At 28.4% G+C, this 10,641-nt stretch overlaps 1 long non-coding RNA gene across 3 annotated transcripts; it reads left to right on the forward strand.

The window, feature by feature from the left end:
• Window positions 1-587: 587 nt before the first annotated feature.
• LOC101254870 (uncharacterized) lies at window positions 588-6,774 on the forward strand. 3 transcript variants are annotated; one of them, XR_011212315.1, is made up of 5 exons: window positions 588-805; window positions 1,323-3,151; window positions 4,428-4,540; window positions 5,402-5,685; window positions 6,551-6,774. It is a non-coding gene; the product is annotated as an uncharacterized lncRNA (long non-coding RNA). The 3 variants fall into 3 exon arrangements; XR_011212313.1 differs by lacking the exon at window positions 6,551-6,774 and adding an exon at window positions 4,044-4,154 and having other exon boundaries at window positions 5,402-5,949; XR_011212314.1 differs by lacking the exon at window positions 6,551-6,774 and having other exon boundaries at window positions 5,402-5,949.
• The last annotated feature ends 3,867 nt before the right edge of the window (window positions 6,775-10,641 follow it).

The following is a 10,641-nucleotide window of genomic DNA, read 5'->3' on the forward strand; positions in this document are numbered from 1 at the left end:
ATCCTTTTTCAATTCAAAAAAAAAGAAATAGAAATATTTTCATTTTATTAGAAAAAAAGTATTTATTATAAAAAAAGACATTGTTGATTTAAAAGTAACAATATTACCCTTTGGGACAAACATAATAACAGCAAAGATGATCTTACACTAAATTAGTAACAAATGACATTCTTTTTCAATTTCGTGTAATTTAAGAACATTTTTAAAAAATTATCAAATTTTCTAACATCGTTTGTATTATACGATAGAATATATGATTGTAAATTCTATTGCGGTTGAATAGAGATGAAGGTGACCATTTTATTTAAATGAAAAGCTATTTAAGGAACAGCAAAAATTAAAATAGGGTGAATTTGTCATGTTTAAAAATTAGATTAAATAGATAAACGTCGGAGTAATTTAAAATTTTTTGTAAGATTTTGATTTTTAAAAAAAGATATAAAAAATAAAAATATCTATCATTTTTTTTTTTTTTAAAAAAAGAAAATTTGTAAAAATAAAAGGCAAACAATATCTAATTATCACCAGATTAATTATTTTTATTATTATATATATTTTTATTTACTATATAGAAGCGTGAAGATGGGACGACCAAGGTTATACTGGTCATTTCACGCTAATAAAAATATTCGACATAGTTCTCGAAGCAATCAACCATTTCTGCGCTTTCTTTCACCGACAAATAAAGAACAACTCAAAGTCTCTCTATTTTGTTTTATTTTTTGCTTCCAAACCTGATTTCTTGGCACCTTTAAGTTCAATTTTACAGTTCTATTGTCTTCTCAACAATATCTTTCGTAATTGGGTAAGCTATTCTCTCTTTTTTTGCCGGCGAAACAAAACAGAGAACTCCTTTAATTCTTTTGAAATTTTAAAATATGTCTGTTCATATCCAATCTGATTGGGTTTTTTCCCCCGTTTTCCAGCAACAAAAAAATCATTTTTCATTCCCAACTCCTGTCATGTTTTTTCTATTTTCATCATTTGGACTTATTTATGGAGGTATACTGTGTTAATTTTGTGTTAATACTTGAGTTCTTGAACTAATTTAGCAAGTTCATTGAGAGTTATGCTATGCCTATTGTAGATCTCTAACTCATTTGGTTCATGATTGTAGTAAAGGTTTGAAGGACAATTGTTTTATTTCTATATGCATGTCTAATTGTCCTCTCCTCTGATTTTCTGGCCTTGGGTCCTCTCTTCAATTAACTTTTTTATTATCCTACTCTATAAATATCGGTGACCAAGTCTACGTACAACATCCATCTTTAAGAAAGAAACATTTTTCTTGAACTAACAAGTACTTATAACTTCTTCATTAGATGCTCCAAAATCAAGTTTGGATTACCATTCCTAAAGACCATCATGGCCAGAAGCAAGCCATTGAAGAGGATTTTGACTATGAGCACAGTGGGTTCGAGCCACTGTTCTAGGAGCAAATGGCGAATTAGTTTCTATTGCATCTTTTGTCTGTTCTCTATTTGTCCTCACTGTCTATTTCAATTTCTCTGCTATTTCTTTGAACTTCCATATAATTATTTCAAGAGTTTTAGTTTCCTCTTGTGCATTAATTGACTAATGCTGCTTGTTGTGCTGGTTAGGAAAATTGTGGATGTATTTAGACGAAAAAGATTAAATTTGTTTCAGATATTGTAATTCTTGGGTCCTCTCAAAGATGTTGTGACAAGCATATGTCCTACAATTTCTTGTCAACCTCCTCTCAATATATCTCCCTATTTTCTTTTAAGTGTTATAATCAAGATAATAAAAGGATAGAACAATATGTTACTGACAAAAGTTCAAAATTGTTGCTTAGAGCTTAGAATTATAATGCTATTTATAATGTAAAGATCAGCAAAAGTGGATACATTTGAAAAATAAGAGCTTCCAACTATTTGAAAGTTGTAGACAAAAACAACAACATACTCAGTGTAGTCCCACAAAATGATGTTTGCACTTTGTGGAGGGTAGAGTGTATGCAAAACCTTAGTTATGCCTTAGAGGTAAAGAGAATGTTGTATTATTGATGACATGAAATTAATGATATGAAAATTGATCTTGCTTTGGCCTACTTAAAGGAAGGAATATTCAATAGCTAATATGCTTTCGTACTTTTTTTCAAACTGTAAACTTTATATGCTTCTCTATTTTGAGTATTTGTTCTTCAATATTCTCCTTTATGTTGTGTTAAGCTACAGTTGAGACAATTAAAGGAGCAAATATACTCCTTACTCTACAAATTCATGTGTCACCTTAGGCTTCTTATATGACCTCATATGTGACGAGACTCAGTACTGAGGTGCACATTATTTTGTCGCTCCTCTTTGGGTAAACACTGAAGATAATCTTCACTATGAAGTTTATTTGGTTCATGTTTCTCTTTTTTTTATTTCAATAATTTGAAGTAAATATAATTTTTTTTTACCATAGTTGTGTAAAAAAATACTTGACTAATTTGTAGACGGAATCATATTCATGGGCAACTGCACTTTCTCAAAGCATTTAAATGTATAAAGGTGAAACAAAAGGTGATCGCATGTGCTTTGTGTTAAAGAGATAAAATGTTGCTGCATTATATGTTTACGAACTAATAAATTATATTGATGAAAATTTGTTGGTTAAGAGATTATTGCACCTAGCTATGTAACTTATTATGCCACCACAGTACTGCACTCTTTAATGTATGATTACATAGGAGTTGTATTAATAAAGTTATTTGTTATCTTTATTTTCAAGAACTCTGGAGTTACAATTACAAGCAGCATAAACCTACAAAGGTAAATGATGCTATATTACTTCACCCAATCAAGGCATAAACTATTACTTTCTACGTTATTGATATAACTAATATTCTATAAGTGACATTATCATGAATGAAGTAAATTGGACATTGTTAATTGATGTCAACTCATTTGAGTGTTTTGGATTTGCCGATGCTTACCTAGAGTTTGTTTAAGTGTACTCTCAATTAGACATAGAGCAAGATCAAATGAAGATAGACAACGCAACATGAGGACAGAACCAAGAACAGGAAAAAGATAACGAGGAACAACTGCCAAATTCATTCCAGACAGTAGTAACCTTGGCTATTTCATTTTCATTGGGTATCATTGTGCCAATTTTCACTGCTGCATTTGTAGCAAATTATAAGGTGAGATTAGTTGTGAATGGTGAATGTGGTTGCAATGAGCTTGTCAGTTGTCATTGTTAGGATTTGGAGGAATTGGTACTTTTTAAGCACAAGTCCTATGGTGAAATCTTGTCCAAGAGTTTTAATTGGAGGCAAGATGGTTATGGTCATTACCTGTTGCCTTGTTAAGTTAATTGGCTCTACTACAAGTATTTCTTTCTATTTTGGATCTACGGTAAGTTTTTTTTTTTTTAAAAAAAAGAATTAATTCAATGGACCAATGCTTATTTCAAATGCCGAAAAAAAGAAGTGGTTCTAAATTGCATTTAAAACACGTTATTGTTGTACATGGTGATTGAATAGGAGTGAATAAAGACTAATTTTATCACGGGTCTCCTTGAATACTTCCTATTCAAAATATGGGGATTTCACTCCATCATGCAAGTTGTTTGATTTTACTCACAATAAATATTTTTCTTTATTAAGGAAACACAGTGTGTTAAAAGCCATTATGTTACCCAAGATCCTCGAGCAAAAAGAATATAATTTGCCCACGTAGCAAGTAAACCATTTAAGTTCTTGGTTTACTTACTATGAAATCTACATCTTCGAGTTTTTACCCCCTTTTAATGTCCTAAAATTATCTCTCTTTCTAATGTTTCTTACGATCATCTTTACTGTCAGTTAATAAAGCCTAATGTCGTTTCATTATTTCTTTGCTATCTTCAGCACATTCTTAATTGATTTTGATTTGTTTGAACTTTGTTCTTTCGGATGCATTCTTGATTTGGTCAAGTTATATTCGATTATGTGTTTTTCAATTTTAATGGGCATTGAGTTCTTAAAGTTATATTTTTCATGCTTACGAAAAAAAGCATCAATCAATTAATAGAAGGATAATTTTGATCACCAGTGCAGATTTGGTCCTAATTAAGAATGAAAAGGTGAGATAAGGAGAAATCAATGAGAGACATCAAATAACTGTGCCATAGTAATGCAAACTTATCAGCTGAACATTAATTAGGTATCGACCAATATCAAACATATATTTGTTGATCTTCATATAGATTTTAATTGGGTTCAGTTACTCCCATAATTCTATTCTAATAGTGGTGTACTGTATTATTTGTGTGCATATAACAGAGCATGTATATGCATGTGCATGTGTTTTTCCCTTGTATAAAAGAAGATCTGTATATGTTTTTGTGCTTAATTCACTTGTTGTGCTGTATCAAACAAAGTTCCTTCGTTCTGTTTTTTTTTTGTGGTACTTTATTCTGCCACTTTACTTCCTCAGTCTTTCAACGCCTGGAAAGGCAGTCGTAGAAACGAAGCCTATCGCCACGCAGGACATTAAGAGTCACACTCTTAAGGTTGCAGTCATCAGAACCCACACAAATATTGCCTATGGTATGATTTGTTATTTGCTTTCAAGTGTAGAGGTTTGTTTTTATTTGTGCATAACATGTCTGATAAATACGAGAATGATCTATTGATTCTAAGTAAATATGAGTTAAACTTACCTTCTGTGACATATCCTTATTATATAATACTATCAACACTTTTAGCTGATTGATAAAGTTTTGTCTAATCTCCATTTTATTTGTCTCTTCTCTTTGTTTTGTTTAATTCTACGTTCTCTTTGGAGGTATTAATATTTTAATTTAAACAAACACACTGAAATTGCGTTTTTCATGGACTATAATGATGACCAGATTATTTATGAAGACGTCATTGCATGTGTAATCGAAAAGTTCTCCACACCACTGATAGTATTTATATTTTTCCCTAAACTTGACCATGGACATGTAAAGAATAAGTAGTGGATTATACTGGTACACTGAACACAGTACGAATATCATCTTTTACCAGTTAACTTACAAAAAACAATGGTGCTTACAAGTAGAACAATTTGAATTATTTCAGTTGCAACTTGAACACTGATACCAAATGCTTTGTTTTTCTTGTTGAAGCCACTCAATCCTTTTTGCAAGCCCAAAATGCAAAATATTGTCATCATCAAGTTTGCTTTTTTTTTTTTAATGTTGTGATAATACACTACACCAAAAATGATCTTTAGTAGCAATTAATTAGTGAAGAGAGCTTAATTGTTGCTAAATATGTTCTTAGAGGCAATTAACATTCTTTGTAAATGTCTCTAAAGCCTATTGAGACATAGGATCCAATGACAATTAACTAATGCTTGTAACGGCTTTAGCACTCTTTGTTAATGTGCATGTTTATTGCCGCTAATAGTTTTTCTTTTTGTAGTTATAGCTACTGTGAATATATTACAAAATGTGAGATGGATCAATACTTGAAAGATTTTGACTGATCTCTTTCCATAATCAAACGGGTGGTTCTCCCTCACATGTTCGATCATCATAACTATCATTAGATTTTTGTTGACATAACAACTTATTCCCATCTCTAGGAGTTGAGCAAAGAGTATCTTAATTTATCAGAGGAAAACCATAATGCATTGCACCTTGTTTTGACAAATGATCGCTCTTAATACCGTTCTCTGCGTAATTCTTACCATCTTCATAAATAAGGTATGTTCGATCCTCGCTACTCAATAATTTCACAAGCTCAAAATGCAAATATTGTCATCATCAAATTTGCATTTTTTCTACTAGTGTAATATTAGCTACTTGTGAATTATGAAAAAAGGAGGAGGTAAATGCTTTGGCCCTAATGAAATATGAGATTGTTTACATTTAGGTTATATGTTAATGTTATATGTTAATGTTGACTATTTACCCCAACTTTTGCTATAACTATCAATTTCTAATGGATTAGTTTTTTATTATGGGAAAGTTGAACGTTGTCTTTCGAGATCTTTATTGTGGTCCCAGCAGGCCAGCACTTGTAATTATTATAATATTTCGTTGTAAATCAATGATAAAATTGAGAATAATTTAAAACTTGAAACAATGCTGCTATTTTACTTTTGTTTTTATAAATATAACATGATAATATATTAACGAGGATATCGACCAGTATTATCTGGACTAATATGAGAAAAATAGAACTCATAAATGGTACATGAAAGACTTCATATGTGCTTTTCATTTTTTTTTCTACCTTGGTTCTAAACATGGATCTCTTTTTTCTTTGGAGCATGTATAGTTTATTAACTTGTGTAATCATGTTGCGAGACCAATGAACCTAAGCAAGATGATTTTTATGGCTTTATTCCATTGAGGGTATTTTCATTTTATTTTTTTATAAGAAACATGTATTATATCTATAATTTTATTTGCCTGTACTAAAAATTACATACAAATATGACAAGTTTCTCCTCAAATTTACTTGATTATTACTGTGACAATGTATTGCTTCCAATAGTACTTTTACATTTTTATGTTTTGATACTCCCAAATAGTTTATGTATAATCCAATCATCAACACTTGCAGATTAGTGGATTACTAACTTGAATAGAAAGTGTCGAATTCAGTATTGTTAATTGCGGATGACGAAGTTGATTTCCTTGTGATATTGAATAATTCTCACCATGTGAACTAACTTTTAAAATTAAAGTAGATTAAAAGTTCATTTTTTCTTATTATATAATGTTTATTATTGTATCAATATATTTATGGTTCTACTAATTTAAACTTATACAATAATATTAACTCTATATTTACCAAGCGTAAGAATAAATGTTGAACTAATACATGAACTAATGCAAGTTAAATTTGTTGGGCCTGTGCTTAGCACGGGCATTTCATGTCTAGTATATATATAGAAGAACCAAGTTGAAGACGATCAAAGACAATTTTATCATTTCATAAATATCCTAGAATGTTTATTATTATGTTATGGTATCAAAAAAAAAGTGGTAATAGATTTATAATAACAATACAACCAAATATCTTTTCTTAAATGACATGTCTATCCTAATGATGTGACATTTAATTTGGACCCACATTTTTTATAGATTTTTTTTTTGTAGTGTGAAATTTTCATTAAACCAAAATATCTATTAAACAATGACATTTTAGTAATTTTATATTATTTAAGGCTGAAATAATAATTGTATAATTAATGACCAAAATGAAAATCTAGAAGAATCCATACATGTCTTAACTTTTAAAATTGGCCCATAAAGATATTTTTATAATTGTGTTAAAATGAAGAGATTCTATTAATTAACTTTTTACAAGCAATAATAAATACTAAGCTCGTTTTGATATGCTTTTGAAAGAAAATTTGAACTAATTTAAAGTAAAATGTGTTTGAATAGTTAACATTTTTGTTCCTAAAAAATATTTTAGAGAATTATTGCGTAAACATATTTTTAATATTTGCTATAGAATATAATCACTAAATTCATATCTTGATTATTAAAATATAATTTTTAAAATGACGTATCAATATTTTTAATTAATTGAAGATATATAAAATTACGTGACTAAAAGAATGAACAATGTTTGACTATTAAATAGGAAAAATTTATGTAGATTATTTTCTTAATATCAAATATGATAAACTATTTGACAATAAAAAAAATTAATATTCGAATTCTAAGGAATATTAAAATACAAACTAAAGAAAAATGAGTAGTTAAAAAATAAAGAAAAAAATAAAAATAAAAATGTCAATAGAAAAGGGCTTGAGAAATATAGAGGAAGAAAAAATAAATAATAACTTGAAAAAAATAAGTATATTGGTTATTTTGTGGGGGGTAAGATTCAAAGTTTTCTTTTACGATAGATATTTAGAGTGTAGTATCAAAAAAATTATTAGTGTAATTTAGAATATAACATTATTTCAATTGTTATCATCTATAGAAATAAAATTGCTTTCATAATTGTTTTTATTTTTGTGTAGTTAAAATCAATATATTAATAAATATTTTCAGTATTTAGAATCTAACATTATGATAATTGTTATTGTATATAGAAATAAATTTGATTTCATGAGTGTTTTTATTATTGTGAAAGTTAGAAATTACGTTTTTAATAAGTACTTTCAATATTAATACCAAAATAAATTTAAAAGTTTCTATTGTTGAAGACAATAATGAAATGTGTCACAAAATTCACTGACAAAGCAAACTACAAACACATTATATATAATTTGAACCAGTAGAGATTTGAGAGGCTTTGAATCGATCTTTACGAATTCGTCGATCAATGATTAGTATTTATCATATGCAAAGCTTATCGTACAAATATTACAAAAAGAAGATGATAATATTGTAGAAAATGGGTATCACTTGCGAAAATATATGAAGATCGATGACTTTTTCAAAGATATCAACATTTTATATATTCCTTGAATGCGAAGTGTTTGAACTCATAATCTAATGCAATACTCTATTTCCTTGCTGCATAGATTTTTTTTAAAATTCAACTTTCTCAAATTGGATTGTAAACGACGCATTTATGTCGTATGAACATTTGAAAAAGATTATTAAGTAAAAAAAAAATATATTGAAGTTGTTTACTGTGAAAAAAAATAGTATAAAGCATAGAAATCTCATATATTTAGAAGCTAATTACATCCTTTCCCAATTAGAAAAATCTCGAATTTTTCGTTGCTCTCGAATACATTTCTTGATTGTCTGATACATTATTAATGATATATATATATATATATATATATATATATATATATATATATATATATATATATATATATATTACTTCATGGGAGGAATGTATCCAAGAGGGGATACTTATGCATCATAGTGGGGGTGGATTTATCTTAGAGGGAACAAAAATATATCCGAGAGAGGATTATGATATTTTAAGTTTTGAATTTATGTAACATTTTCAACAAAATATGTGAAATTATATTGGGCCCGTATCACGGGCCTTAAATTATCTAGTAATTTAAAATTGTCATATATCTTTGTCCTGCTATGTTAAAAGAAAAATTCCTTTTTAATTATACTCATTTTGTTTCATATTAATTAGTCACCTTGCTAAAGATATATGTCTCAAATTATTTATCTATTTACTAAATTAAGATAAAATTAATTATAAAAATTATTTTTACAGTAAATACTATTTCCGTCAAATATAAATTTCTATAAAATCTCTTCGCCTTTAGATATCCATTTTATTTTAATAATAGGTTCATTGTAATTATTTTCACTTAGCACTGTTCCAATTTTTTGAGTTTCAGTTTGACAAATATATAAATCAAACCTGAACTGAAATAAATTTTGTTCAGTTCAAATTCTTTAATTTTGATTTGATTTATTTCAGTGTGTTTTCGATTTGAATATCATCTCTCTCATACTTGCTGCCTTTTTTTTCAAGCTAAAATCTTCATTTTCTGTAATCTCTTTCAAAATAAGATCAAACTTAATAATTTTTACAAAATGCACATTATTAGTGACATAATATGAACCAGAGACCTTGAAAGTATACAAATAATTTCAATGAACTAAATCATTGACCTCACTTTTTTTTTTTCAATTAGAATTGGTGAGGAAACTTGCACTAGTTTCATCTTCACAGAGATGGGTACAGAGAAAAAAATCAAGAAATCTAATATCATATAAAATATATGTTTCAAATGCAAATTCAAAGTTTTGTGTTGTATCAAGCATCAACTATGTAGAATTTCATCGAGCGAAAACATCTAAACATAGTAATTTCTTACAAATTATCAATTGAGATTCACAACATTCTTTTAACTTTTAAATTCTTACAGGAGATTGTTTAATGTATTTCACGGCGTGTCTCTCGCTTTACTAATTCACCAACTTCCTTCAATCCATCTTACACGATAAGATTAAGAATATGTGTCATAAACCTCACATGATGAAGATGTTGACCCTCCATTATGTTGGTTTTCCAATTACTCAATTGCTTAGACAGCTTTTTCACAGTAACATTGTTGGAACTAGCATTATCAACTGTTATAGTAAACACACTATTTAAACCTCAATCAAGCAAACAATTAGTTATGGAAGGTATTATATTATCACCTTAAAACTAGAAATAGGATACAAATATATTGAAAAAATTATGCAGAGCTCAATTTATATTTATAAAGTGGGTTGTTAGATGTAGGTAGTTGATTCTTTAAATAGATGTCCAAGTATTTATCATAAGACAAACTTTTGTACGTGCTTCTCTTAGCAAAGTTTTACGAGAAGAAATATGAAATTGTGATACTGTAACTTTCATGACAACTTGTCAACAATTACCATTTAGCCTAAAGCTCTTCTACTTTGTTCAAATTTCAAAGTGCTAATCATCCATTTTCTGATATCTTTAAAGATAGTAAAAAATTTATTAGTGCTTGATCATCATCTACGGCATAGAAAAGTATTGGACAATATTTTTTAGTTAAATGACTTTTAGTAGTTGAAGTACCATTATCTTTTGTACCATTCCCATAAGTTTTTCCACAATAATTATGGATATGAATAAACTTTTTATGGATGAATCAAAATCAATTCTCAACGATGTAGTGGGATGCAAACACGAAATTTTACTGAATTTGTTCGGAAAGAAGATTTTGATCTTTTCCATGTTATGGTGTA

Source organism: Solanum lycopersicum, chromosome 11 (assembly GCF_036512215.1).
Source record: "Solanum lycopersicum chromosome 11, SLM_r2.1".
Classification (NCBI taxonomy): domain Eukaryota; kingdom Viridiplantae; phylum Streptophyta; class Magnoliopsida; order Solanales; family Solanaceae; genus Solanum; species Solanum lycopersicum.